The following is an 11,934-nucleotide window of genomic DNA, read 5'->3' as shown; positions in this document are numbered from 1 at the left end:
ACAGAGTTGCTGGATTCGAGGGAACTCGCTCGTCGTGCTGAGAGGAGACCCAAGGGACCGGTAATGCAGCTTTTTGGTGCCTGCGGTTGCAGGGGGAAGATTCCGTCGACCCACGGGAGATTTCTTCGGAGCTTCTAGTGCAGAGAGGAGGCAGACTACCCCCACAGCATGCACCACCAGGAAAACAGTTGAGAAGGCGGCAGGATCAGCGTTACAGAGTTGCAGTAGTCGTCTTTGCTACTATGTTGCAGTTTTGCAGGCTTCCAGCGCGGTCAGCAGTCGATTCCTTGGCAGAAGGTGAAGAGAGAGATGCAGAGGAACTCGGATGAGCTCTTGCATTCGTTATCTAAAGTTTCCCCAGAGACAGAGACCCTAACTATCCAGAAAAGAGGGTTTGGCTACCTAGGAGAGAGGATAGGCTAGCAACACCTGAAGGAGCCTATCAGAAGGAGTCTCTGACGTCACCTGGTGGCACTGGCCACTCAGAGCAGTCCAGTGTGCCAGCAGCACCTCTGTTTCCAAGATGGCAGAGGTCTGGAGCACACTGGAGGAGCTCTGGACACCTCCCAGGGGAGGTGCAGGTCAGGGGAGGGGTCACTCCCCTTTCCTTTGTCCAGTTTCGCGCCAGAGCAGGGCTAAGGGGTCCCCTGAACCGGTGTAGACTGGCTTATGCAGAATTGGGCACATCTGTGCCCAAGAAAGCATTTCCAGAGGCTGGGGGAGGCTACTCCTCCCCTGCCTTCACACCATTTTCCAAAGGGAAAGGGTGTAACACCCTCTCTCAGAGGAAGTCCTTTGTTCTGCCATCCTGGGACAAGCCTGGCTTGACCCCAGGAGGGCAGAAACCTGTCTGAGGGGTTGGCAGCAGCAGCAGCTGCAGTGAAACCCCAGGAAAGGCAGTTTGGCAGTACCAGGGTCTGTGCTACAGACCACTGGGATCATGGGATTGTGCCAACTATGCCAGGATGGCATAGAGGGGGCAATTCCATGATCATAGACCTGTTACATGGCCATATTCGGAGTTACCATTGTGAAGCTACATATAGGTAGTGACCTATATGTAGTGCATGCGTGTAATGGTGTCCCCGCACTCACAAAGTCCGGGGAATTGGCCCTGAACAATGTGGGGGCACCTTGGCTAGTGCCAGGGTTCCCTCACACTAAGTAACTTTGCACCTAACCTTTACCAGGTAAAGGTTAGACATATAGGTGACTTATAAGTTACTTAAGTGCAGTGTAAAATGGCTGTGAAATAACGTGGACGTTATTTCACTCAGGCTGCAGTGGCAGGCCTGTGTAAGAATTGTCAGAGCTCCCTATTGGTGGCAAAAGAAATGCTGCAGCCCATATGGATCTCCTGGAACCCCAATACCCTGGGTACCTTAGTACCGTATACTAGGGAATTATAAGGGTGTTCCAGTAAGCCAATGTAAATTGGTAAAATTGGTCACTAGCCTGTTAGTGACAATTTGAAAGAAATGAGAGAGCATAACCACTGAGGTTCTGGTTAGCAGAGCCTCAGTGAGACAGTTAGGCACCACACAGGGAACACATACATATAGGCCACAAACTTATGAGCACTGGGGTCCTGACTAGCAGGGTCCCAGTGACACATAACAAACATACTGAAAACATAGGGTTTTCACTATGAGCACTGGGCCCTGGCTTGCAGGATCCCAGTGAGACAGTGAAAACACCCTGACATACACTCACAAACATGCCAAAAGTGGGGGTAACAAGGCTAGAAAGAGGCTACTTTCTCACACTTCCCTTTCGGGAGTTTCCGCCTCCCCATCCCGCCCCACCCATCTTATTGTTCAGAAGAACACCTCCTGTTGCTAGAACAGGAGGTTCAAGTCCTCCTTTTATAGGGCGCGGTGGAGTTGGTTCCAGAGCAGGAAAAGGGTCAAGGTTGTTATTCAAGGTGCTTCCTGATTCCCAAGAAGGATGGTCGGTTGAGACCAATCCTGGACCTGAGGATTTTGAATTGGTTCCTCAAACAGGAAAAGTTCAAGATGCTGACCCTAGCTCAGGTGCTTTTGGCGTTGAACAAGGGAGATTGGATGGTGTCTGTTGACTTGCAGGATGCTTATTTTCATATCCCGATACTCAAGTCGCACAGGAAATATCTCCGGTTTGTGGTAGGGTCGCAGCACTATCAGTTTGCGGTCCTCCCGTTTGGTCTTACTTCAGCACCTCGAGTCTTCACGAAGGTGATGTCGGTGGTTGCGGCAGAGCTCAGAAGGAGGGGGATAGCGGTATTCCCTTACCTGGACGACTGGTTGATCAAAGCCAAGTCCCCGGAGCTTGTGTCGCATCATCTGCAGTCGACAACCCAGTTGTTGTTCAACTTGGGCTTTTCGGTGAACGTGCCCAAATCTCACCTAGAGCCCTCTCAGCGCCTCCTGTTCATAGGGGCAGTACTGGATACAACATTGAATCAAGCCTTTCCTCCACCTCAGCGGATGCAAGACATTCAGGCGTTGGTTCCAATGTTTCAAAGTGGAGCGGTCATTCCAGTCCTCAAGGTCCTACGTCTGCTCGGTCTGTTTGCCTCCTGCATACTGTTGGTCACGCATGCTTGCTGGCACATGAGGGCTCTTCAGTGGTGCCTCCGAAGGCAGTGGTCTCAACACAACGGAGATATCGAAGGTTCTGTCAAGGTCTCCAGAGATGCTGCCACGGATTTGAAGTGGTGGATTGCGGACGACAATCTTTCCCAGGGAAGGCCGTTCATGCAGCCTCCACCAGTGACCACGGTCTTAACGGATGCTTCCACTCTAGGGTGGGGAGCTCATCTGGGGGACCTGGAGATCAAAGGGTTTTGGTCTTCAGAGGAACAGATGTTTCATATCAATCTGTTAGAGTTACGGGCTGTACGGCTGGCTCTCAAGGCCTTCCTCCCATCCCTTCGCGGTCAGTCGGTTCAGGTCCTGACTGACAATACTACCGCGATGTGGTATATAAACAAACAGGGAGGAGTGGGGTCGTACCTTCTCTTCGACTATGGGCCTGGGCAAAGGACCATCAGATTTGCTTGGTAGCAAATCATCTGGCTGGAGTCTTGAATATACGTGCGGACAATCTCAGTCGCCATTTCTCGGCCGACCACGAGTGGCGTCTCCATCCAGATCAAGTCTGTTTAATCTTCCAGATGTGGGGGTTTCCTCGGATAGATCTGTTTGCCACCCGGGAGAACTCGCACTGCCCGTTATTCTGCAGCCCCCAGTATCCGGTGCAAGGAGCGTTGGGGGACGCGTTTGGGAGAACCTGGTGCGGCCAGTTGCTTTACGCGTTTCCCCCCATACCCTTGATTCCTCGAGTGTTGAGGAAAATTCGCCAAGACCGGGCCCAGGTAATCTTAATTGCTCCGGATTGGCCAAGGAGGGTGTGGTATTCCGACCTTCTCCAACTCTCACTGTGCCCTCCGCTCCGTCTTCCCTCTCAGGGCAGACCTCCTCTCGCAATCGCAGGGGCAGGTTTTACACCCCAACCTCCAGAGTCTGCACCTTCATGCCTGGAGATTGAACGGGGCAACCTGAGTTCCTTTTCTCTCCCGCCTGATGTAGTGGATGTTATCTTAGCGGCCAGGCGACACTCCACTAAATCTATCAACGCTAAAAGGTTGTCAAAATTTGTGGTATGGTGTGGAGAGAGACAGATTGATCCCTTACGTGCTCATTTGTCAGACGTTTTATCTTTTGCTTTGTCTTTAGCACAGAGGGGTTGTGCAGTGGCTACGGTTAAGGGTTACTTGTCTGCTTTGTCAGCCTTCATTTGTCTTCCAGACCAGCCTTTGTTATTTAAATCTCCTTTAGTACTTAGATTCTTAAAGGGCCTTATGAATAAATTTCCTCCAAATCCTTTCGTTATGCCTCAATGGGATTTGTCCTTGGTCCTAACTTTCCTTATGGGGTCCCCTTTTGAGCCTATGCATTCTTGCCCCTTAAGATTGTTAGTTCTTAAAACAGTCTTCCTGGTTGCTATAACTTCTGCAAGGAGAGTGAGTGAGTTGCAGGCTTTATCGGTAAAACCCCCTTATACAACTTTTTATGGGGATAAGGTGGTGTTGAGGACCAAGGCTGCTTTCCTCCCGAAGGTTGTTTCACCCTTTCATTTGGCCCAGACAATTACTCTGTCCACGTTTTATCCTCCGCCTCATCCTTCAAAGGAAGAAGAGAGACTACACCGCTTGGACCCAAAGAGGGCGCTAAGCTTTTACATAGACAGGACAAAGGATTTCAAGCTGGAGGATCAGCTTTTCATCGGATACGTGGGAAAGAGGAGAGGAAAGGCGGTCCACAAGAGAACACTCTCCAGGTGGGTTGTTCTTTGTATTAAAATGTGTTACTCTTTAGCAAAGAAGAATCCTCCTGATGGTATTAGAGCTCATTCCACCAGAGCTAAATCGGCCACTTCGGCCTTGGCCAGAGGTGTTCCTGTGGGCGACATCTGCAAGGCCGCAACTTGGTCGTCCCTTCACACTTTTGCGAAACATTACTGTTTGGACTCTGAGGTCAGAAGGGACGGCCATTTTGCACGGTCAGTGCTGCAGGATTTCTTGGTTTGACCATTCAGGCACCCACCACCGAGTGCGGTACTGCTTTGGGACTCTATTCATTAGGTGAGGAATCCACAGGTAGTTGTATCCATCAGAAGAACGAGTTACTTACCTTCGGTAACGACTTTTCTGGTGGATACATTAGCTACCTGTGGATTCCTCACGGTCCCACCCGCCTCCCCGTTGCCTGTCTGGTCTAACCAAGTAATTATTGAGTGTGCTCCTCTTGGTTTTGAGGACTTGTATATATTTTGTATATATGTTCATAATATATATTGTTCATATATTTATTCATTTGATTTAAAAAAAAAAAAAAAAGAGTAAGAATTAAGTTCTTAGAATGATGTATTTGTTTGGAATATCATTAAATATTGCTATTTGTTCTTTTATCTCAATGGCCTATTATTCTCAGGCACGTAAAAAATGTTGGTACTGACGTCTGCACGTCGGCGGGGACCTCTTATTGCCTGTATGACGTCACACGGCGTCGCGTGGGCAAATGTGACGTCCTCGTCGACGTGCAGAAGCTAGGAAGAAGATTTCCGTCGAATGCTGGCGCAATGGGAGTATTCATTAGGTGAGGAATCCACAGGTAGCTAATGTATCCACCAGAAAAGTCGTTACCGAAGGTAAGTAACTCGTTCTTCCCTTCCTCTGAGACCCACAAATCATCAGCCCTCTGTACACATTGCATTCTCTGCCAGGAACGTTTTTCCTCTTTGCTTGCACGACTTTGTAATGTTTTAAACTCATCTAGAGTATCAACCACCCTTATTGCAAGGTTCAAACACGTGTCATTTTCAGTTTGTGGTAACAATTCCCACTGCTCCTTGAACGATATACAGTTCAATGCGCAAAACCTTGCGACTTGATCTGCATAACCGTTTCCCATGGACACAAAGTCTTGTGACTTAACATGACCATTGCATTTCACCACGGCAATTTCAAGAGGTAACTGAATTGCATGTAACAAATCCTTTATTTGTTCACCATTTTTCACGGGAGAACCAGAAGAGGTCATGAAACCTCTCTGTGACCATAGTTGGCCCAAATCATGTACAATTCCAAATCCATATCTCCTGTCAGTATAGATAGTGACTCTCAAGTTCACAGCTGCGTGGCATGCCTTAGTAAGGGCAATTAATTCTGCCACTTGTGCAGAAAACACTCTCTCGAGCCAGGAAGCTTCAATAATACCAGCTATGGTACATACAGCATAACCAGCTCTCAGTGTTCCAACAGAATCTCTTAAACAAGACCCATCGACAAACATGATACAATCATTTTCTTTTAACTGTGTGTCCTGAATATCTGGTCGTGGTTTGGTACATAATTCTGTTACCTCAAGACAGTCATGTTCGAATTCTTCCTCATTGTTAATTTCAGTGTTTTCAACAGGAAGTAAAGTTGCCGGGTTCAATACAGTACATCGTTTTAGTGAAACATTCGGTGACCCCAGTATGATTGTCTCATACTTAGTAAGTCGAGCATTTGTCATGTGCTGAGTTTTGGTTGGAGTCAACAAAATTTCAACTGAATGCGGAACCATTACTGTTAGGGGATATCCCATGACTATGCCTTCACACTGCGTAAGGCTCTGACCAAACTGCTGCAACTGCGCGCAAACAACCCGGTAAGGCTGCTGCGACGGGGTCCAAGGTAGCTGAAAAATATGCTACATGGCGATTTGCACCTCCATGGACCTGTGTCAAGACAGACAAAGAACAAGTATCACGTTCATAACAAAACAGTAGAAAAGGCTTCGTATAATCAGGCATACCTAACGCTGGTGCCCTGCACATGCACTCTCTCAATTCCATAAATGACTCAAGCTCTTCTTTGGACAAAGCTATGGTATATGGCTCATCCTTGATCTCCTTGCCTGTCAGTTTTATCAAAGGTTTTGAGATAATCGAGAAGTTGGGTATCCACTAGCGACAGTATCCCACCATTCCCAGAAACATCCTGACATCCCTTTTTGTTGTTGGAGGGTTCATTTGCAATATGGCTGTTATTCTTTCTTTTGATATTCACCTGGATCCTTTTTCAATTAGATGCCCTAGGTATTTCACCTCTTTTTGACAGTATTGCAGCTTCTTAGGTGACACCTTATGCCCATTCTTTCCCAAATGATTCAGTAAGGCAATGGTATCGTATTTACAGTTGTCCCTTGTTTTGGACGCGATCAGCAAATCATCGATGTACTGCACTAGAATCGAATTGAAAGGCAATACTAAGGATTCTAAATCCTTTCTAAATATCTGATTCAAAATGGACGGTGATTCAGAAAACCCTTGAGGAATTCTGCACCAACTGTACACCTTATCCAGAAATTTTAAGCTGAATAAAAATTGGCTATCCTCATGAAAAGGTACCGAAAAAAAAAAGCTTGTGACAGGTCTATAACGGTGAACCACTCAGCATGACATGGAACCTGGAACATGATTACTGCTGGATTGGGCACTATGGGGCAACATTTTACCACAATCTCATTTATTTTCCTCAAATCCTGCACAATTTGGACTTTCCCACAAGGCTTTTTCAAACCCATTATGGGAGAGTTACATGGACTGCTCAAGACCTCTTTCAGGACTCCCTGTCTCAGAAAGTCTGCAATTATTTGAGACACTTCGATAAGAACATCTTGTGCCATATGATATTGTGGCACCTCAGGAAACACTGCATTCGGCTTTACCTGTACTTTAACTGGTTCCACGCCTTTTATTAGCCCTACTTCTTTCCCTGTCAGATCCCACACTTTCTCTGTTACCGTCCCCTGTAACTCGACAGGAAGATCAATCATGGTAAGCATCGGGAACAGGGTAATTAAAGGATAATCCTCATTAGCCGTCTCTGTTTCCCCCTCTGAAAACTGACCTTCATCTCCCTCATCGTCACTATTTGTCTGTACTCCGATTCCATCATTGGAACAGGTAATCGAACATTTTGTCTTACACAGTAAGTCCCTTCCCAGTAGGGATACTGGACTTGAATCGCAGACTACAAACCTATGTAGCCCCTGGAAGTTGCCGATCTCAACCTGTACTGGACCTGTAATCGGGTTTGTCAGGTACTGATTTGCTACTCCGACCACCCTTATAGTACGCCCTGAAAGTGGTAATTTTGGAACCTCCGCACTTCTCACTGTAGAGCGTGTAGCTCCGGTATCAACCAGGAACGAGACTTTGTAGCCCATCACCTTTCCTTCCACATAGGGACCCCTCTGATCCACCTCTAAAGATGCTGCAAGTCTGCACTGTTTGCTATCTGAGCTATCATCTGACCACTCTCCATTCATGCCATTATCACCTCGTAATGGGAATTGTTGTACTGTATTATTTTGATTCATTACCTGACCTGTGACCTGTTGAGGAAGCATCACCTGCTGCTGTCCCATCGGAGCCATTGGTAATTGCATTTGCTGTCTAGGTACCATGGGAACCTGCTATTGTACTGGTTGCATTTGCGCTGGCTGGAAACACGACATTTGCATCTGCTGCATGGGCTGTACCCCTTGCATCTGTACCAGGTTATTTTGAAAACTCGGGTTTTGATGTCTCAATTTTGGACCTCTCACATTTTGCAATGTACCGACATTAGTGCTTTGCTGAACAACACCATCCGGTACCACATTCGGGCACTCACGTTTCCAGTGCCCCACGTCCCCTCACGCGTGACATGGTGACATCTTTTTCGCCCCTTGTATGTCATTTTGAACCACAAAAGTATTCAAGTCTGGACTGCGAATCACAAACCCTCGGCCTCGACCTCTCGGCTGTGTCTGAAACACACCAGTCATTTGCGATTGCTGCTGTATCATCTGTTGAACTCCATTTCCCTGTATTCCTGCCTGTGCAGCCCTTATCTGCATCACCATCAATTTCTCTTTCAGCTTTTTCTGCTTTAACTCAATTTCGGCACTACAGTATTTCGCATACTGCAACACTTCATCAATCAGCTTCACTTGCCAACAAATCAAATGATTCTTAATCATCTGGCTAACTTCTGGTCTCAGCCCTTCGACGAATCTAAACACAAGATGGTTCATGTCCTTCGGTTCAATAGTCTCAGTACCACTGTAGTGTTTAAATGCCTTTAACAATCTCTCATAGTAAGCATGTATTGATTCCTTAACCTCTTGTGAGGTCCGGTCAATCTTCTGCCAATCAGTCACCTTCGGCGACACCTTTTGTTTCAAAAACTCAATCACCTTATGATAGTACTTCATCACTTCTTCAGAGGGTGCCCCGGTCACCTTATCCCTTGCCGGCTCCTTCGTTGGCCAATCTACCTCTCTTTTGCACTCGAGCCATAAATCAGGCGGAACAATGATCTCAAACAAGGTATTCAAGTCTTCCCAAAGACACTTTGCAAGTTTCACAAACCTGTCTGTCTGTTGGTACCACTCGATCGGTTTCTCCCTCAATCTGGGATAATCATTAGTAAAGGCTAGGATGTCTCCCCTGGACCATGGTACATGAACTAAGACACCACCAGCTGTTTCTCTCATAGGTAGTATTTTTACTGATTCCACATCGGGTGAGGCTTTGGCTTGATTTGACCCTGGACTGTCACCTTTTTCCTTATCCCTTTTCTTTGCCCATCTGCCTTCCCATTTTTCCAGTGCACCCCAGATTTGCGCACTTTGCAACAATTCTTTCAAATGTGCCTTCATTCCCGCAGACCTCATGTGCTCAAAATCTTTGGAGTCAAAATCTAATCTGTAACTGCTTTTCAAATGTTTAGTGTTTCCGATATCCATATTGTATTTATCTGCCAGGTTCGCTAATCTCTGATGCACCTTGCCTACTTCTTTGGTAATCTTGCGGCACAGGAATCTCAATTCTGCTTCTGTGTATGACTTCAATCTATTTACTCCCATCGTACCTTCGACTAACTCAGCAGCTTCTGCCCCTAATCTTACAAAATTTAGATACTCATCTTGCCTTTCCTTTTCCGGTTCAACTGTAGTCACTGTAGTCTTTTGTGAAGTATATGTCTTTTCTAGCCATTCGTTTAGCTGTTGTACTGTAAAACCGTGCAGCGAAATGTTCCCTGCATGTATCATTGGTGACTGTGAAGCGTTTGTACTCATCGTCTGCGGAGTTAAAACCCCTAGCCCTGCTTGACGCATTGCTTCTATGGGTGCTCCCACTGGACTATGGTCTATTAAAGACCTTGGCTTTTCAACTGCTTGTTCTCCCGGGGCCATTATCTGGGGGTTCCTATAGACCCTCCTCTTATCACATCATGGGTCATTACTCCCTGATCACATACGTCTGTTTTGCCTTGAGCATACAATGGCACTGGTGGACCGACAGTAATTGGCAACGATATGGCAGCAGGTGTCTGACCCGGTCCCAAACTCCGTGGAGCAGTAACTCCATAGGTCTGTTCCAAAGTACACGGGACAGGCACTAATGGCAGACCAGCTACTGGGTTGTACCCTGGTATCAGTTGTGATTGCGGTTGGGACAGCAATTTCAGAGTTGACTCAATTTGCACTAACTTTGATTTCATATATATCGGGTCTGGTGGCACTATCAGATTTGTAGTAGTCTCAAGTACTGGAACGTCTGGGTAGATTCTCTGTATCTGCGGTGGAGGTTGCAACTGTATCAGTATGTCTGGTGCAGTGGGTACACTGAAACCGTTCTGTATCAAAGCCGTATCACTAGTCTGTACCGTATCAGCAACTCCCTTCTCCTGCGTCGGGTTCCCAGGATCCATGCTAGTGCTTTGAGCGCTATCGTTCACTGCGTAAGGTGGCGGGCGATCATGTAATAATCTGTCCATGAATTCCTCATCATCTGAATCATCTTCCTCTTCCCAAGGTCTTTTATTCTCTTTAGATTTGTATGAATCCTTATCTGTTTTACAGGAAGCTTTCTTTACCTGTGTTTCTTCTCCCTGTGCTATCGCTGGGAAAATTTTTAATCCATCAACAATTCCCCTTCTCCACATTTTATTTTCGTCATCCCATCTCGCCTCTGCATAAGATTTTTCTGCTCTTCTCAGTCTTCTCTGAAACTTTTCTTGCCTCTGTTTAAGAGCCATTAGATCCCAAACCGCTAAAGCCTCATACTGAGCTGGACTCGGAGGTGGTTTCTGTGTACTTAACATCCACCTCAAATTCTCTAGCACCCTCGTATTGAACGTCCCATGTTCTGGGAACTCTAAACATCCCTCTTTCTCTGTTAATTTGCGCCACTGTTTCATCCATAAACAAGGCGCGACACCTTTCTCTTCCATAACTATATAAGCTGAAGTACCCTCGGGTGGTGTAGGCTCCCCATCAGTTGCTACAATATATGCGTCTCCTTTAAGAGCGCTCTTGAATGCTTTGACAAAATTCATTTTGCGATTTTTCTCTTATTTGTATTTAATCAGAAAGTGACTTAGTTCCCAGGACACTCTTCACCCACCTTTCTCAACCTATTGCCTCTCACGGACGACCCCTCTCGACAACTGACCTATCTCAGCGCGGCACTACTGATATCACATTCACACACACTGCAGCTGACAAAGTCTTGCGGCTCGTCCGCACCTCACTGAATCCACACAAACTAATGCAATTTATTGCGAGCACCTTAAATGACAACACAAATCTGCCGGTTTACTACAGGAAGGGTAACACATTAGCTTCAGAGCTTTACAGAGATTTCACTGGAAGCCTCAGCCGCTACTTTCTCCTTATCAGCTCCCGCGTACGCAAGCAGAATTCGACCCGCAAATTCTACTCTCCACTTGTCAATGGCTCGTCCTAGTGCACTTTAGAACTAGCCAAATCTCCATCGAAGATTTCACACATGCATTTCGACTCAAACCTGAATTGTCAACCACACCTGAGTGACCTATTAAACCGCACAGATTACAACATAAACCCGTGTCTCCTACACTTGTCAACATACTCCGGAGTCTTAGACCACGACAGGTCCGTACATAAAACAACCAACCACGTGGATAATTTTTGAGCATCAAGCGCCACACTCATATAAAGTACGCCGACTTCCCTACTCTCATACTGCGGAGTACGCCTACTCCTACTAAAACAACATTTACCTGGCCTAGATACGCACAAATTTCACAATCACCTGCAAAAGGCATAAGCTGAGCAAGCGCAAAAACCCTATAACACACATTATGACGCCAAGAACATTCCCATCTCACTTAGGCAGGCTCCGAGATCCCGGGAAAGTCATGGTGAACTTAGAAATCCATCATACCTCCAATTTGCATTATCACAGAAAAACAAATTAAACAATGATTCTCCATCCTAGGGCCCCGAAGGGCCAAACCGTCGCTCTGCTACCAGAACTGTTAACGCGTCCTTTTATGTTAATTTATTACACATTAGGACTCGTTTTAGGCCA

This window comes from Pleurodeles waltl, chromosome 4_2 (genome assembly GCF_031143425.1).
Source record: "Pleurodeles waltl isolate 20211129_DDA chromosome 4_2, aPleWal1.hap1.20221129, whole genome shotgun sequence".
In the NCBI taxonomy this organism is placed as follows: Eukaryota; Metazoa; Chordata; class Amphibia; order Caudata; family Salamandridae; genus Pleurodeles; species Pleurodeles waltl.
The sequence above is the reverse complement of the archived record's forward strand: the minus strand, read 5'-3'. Positions refer to the sequence as shown.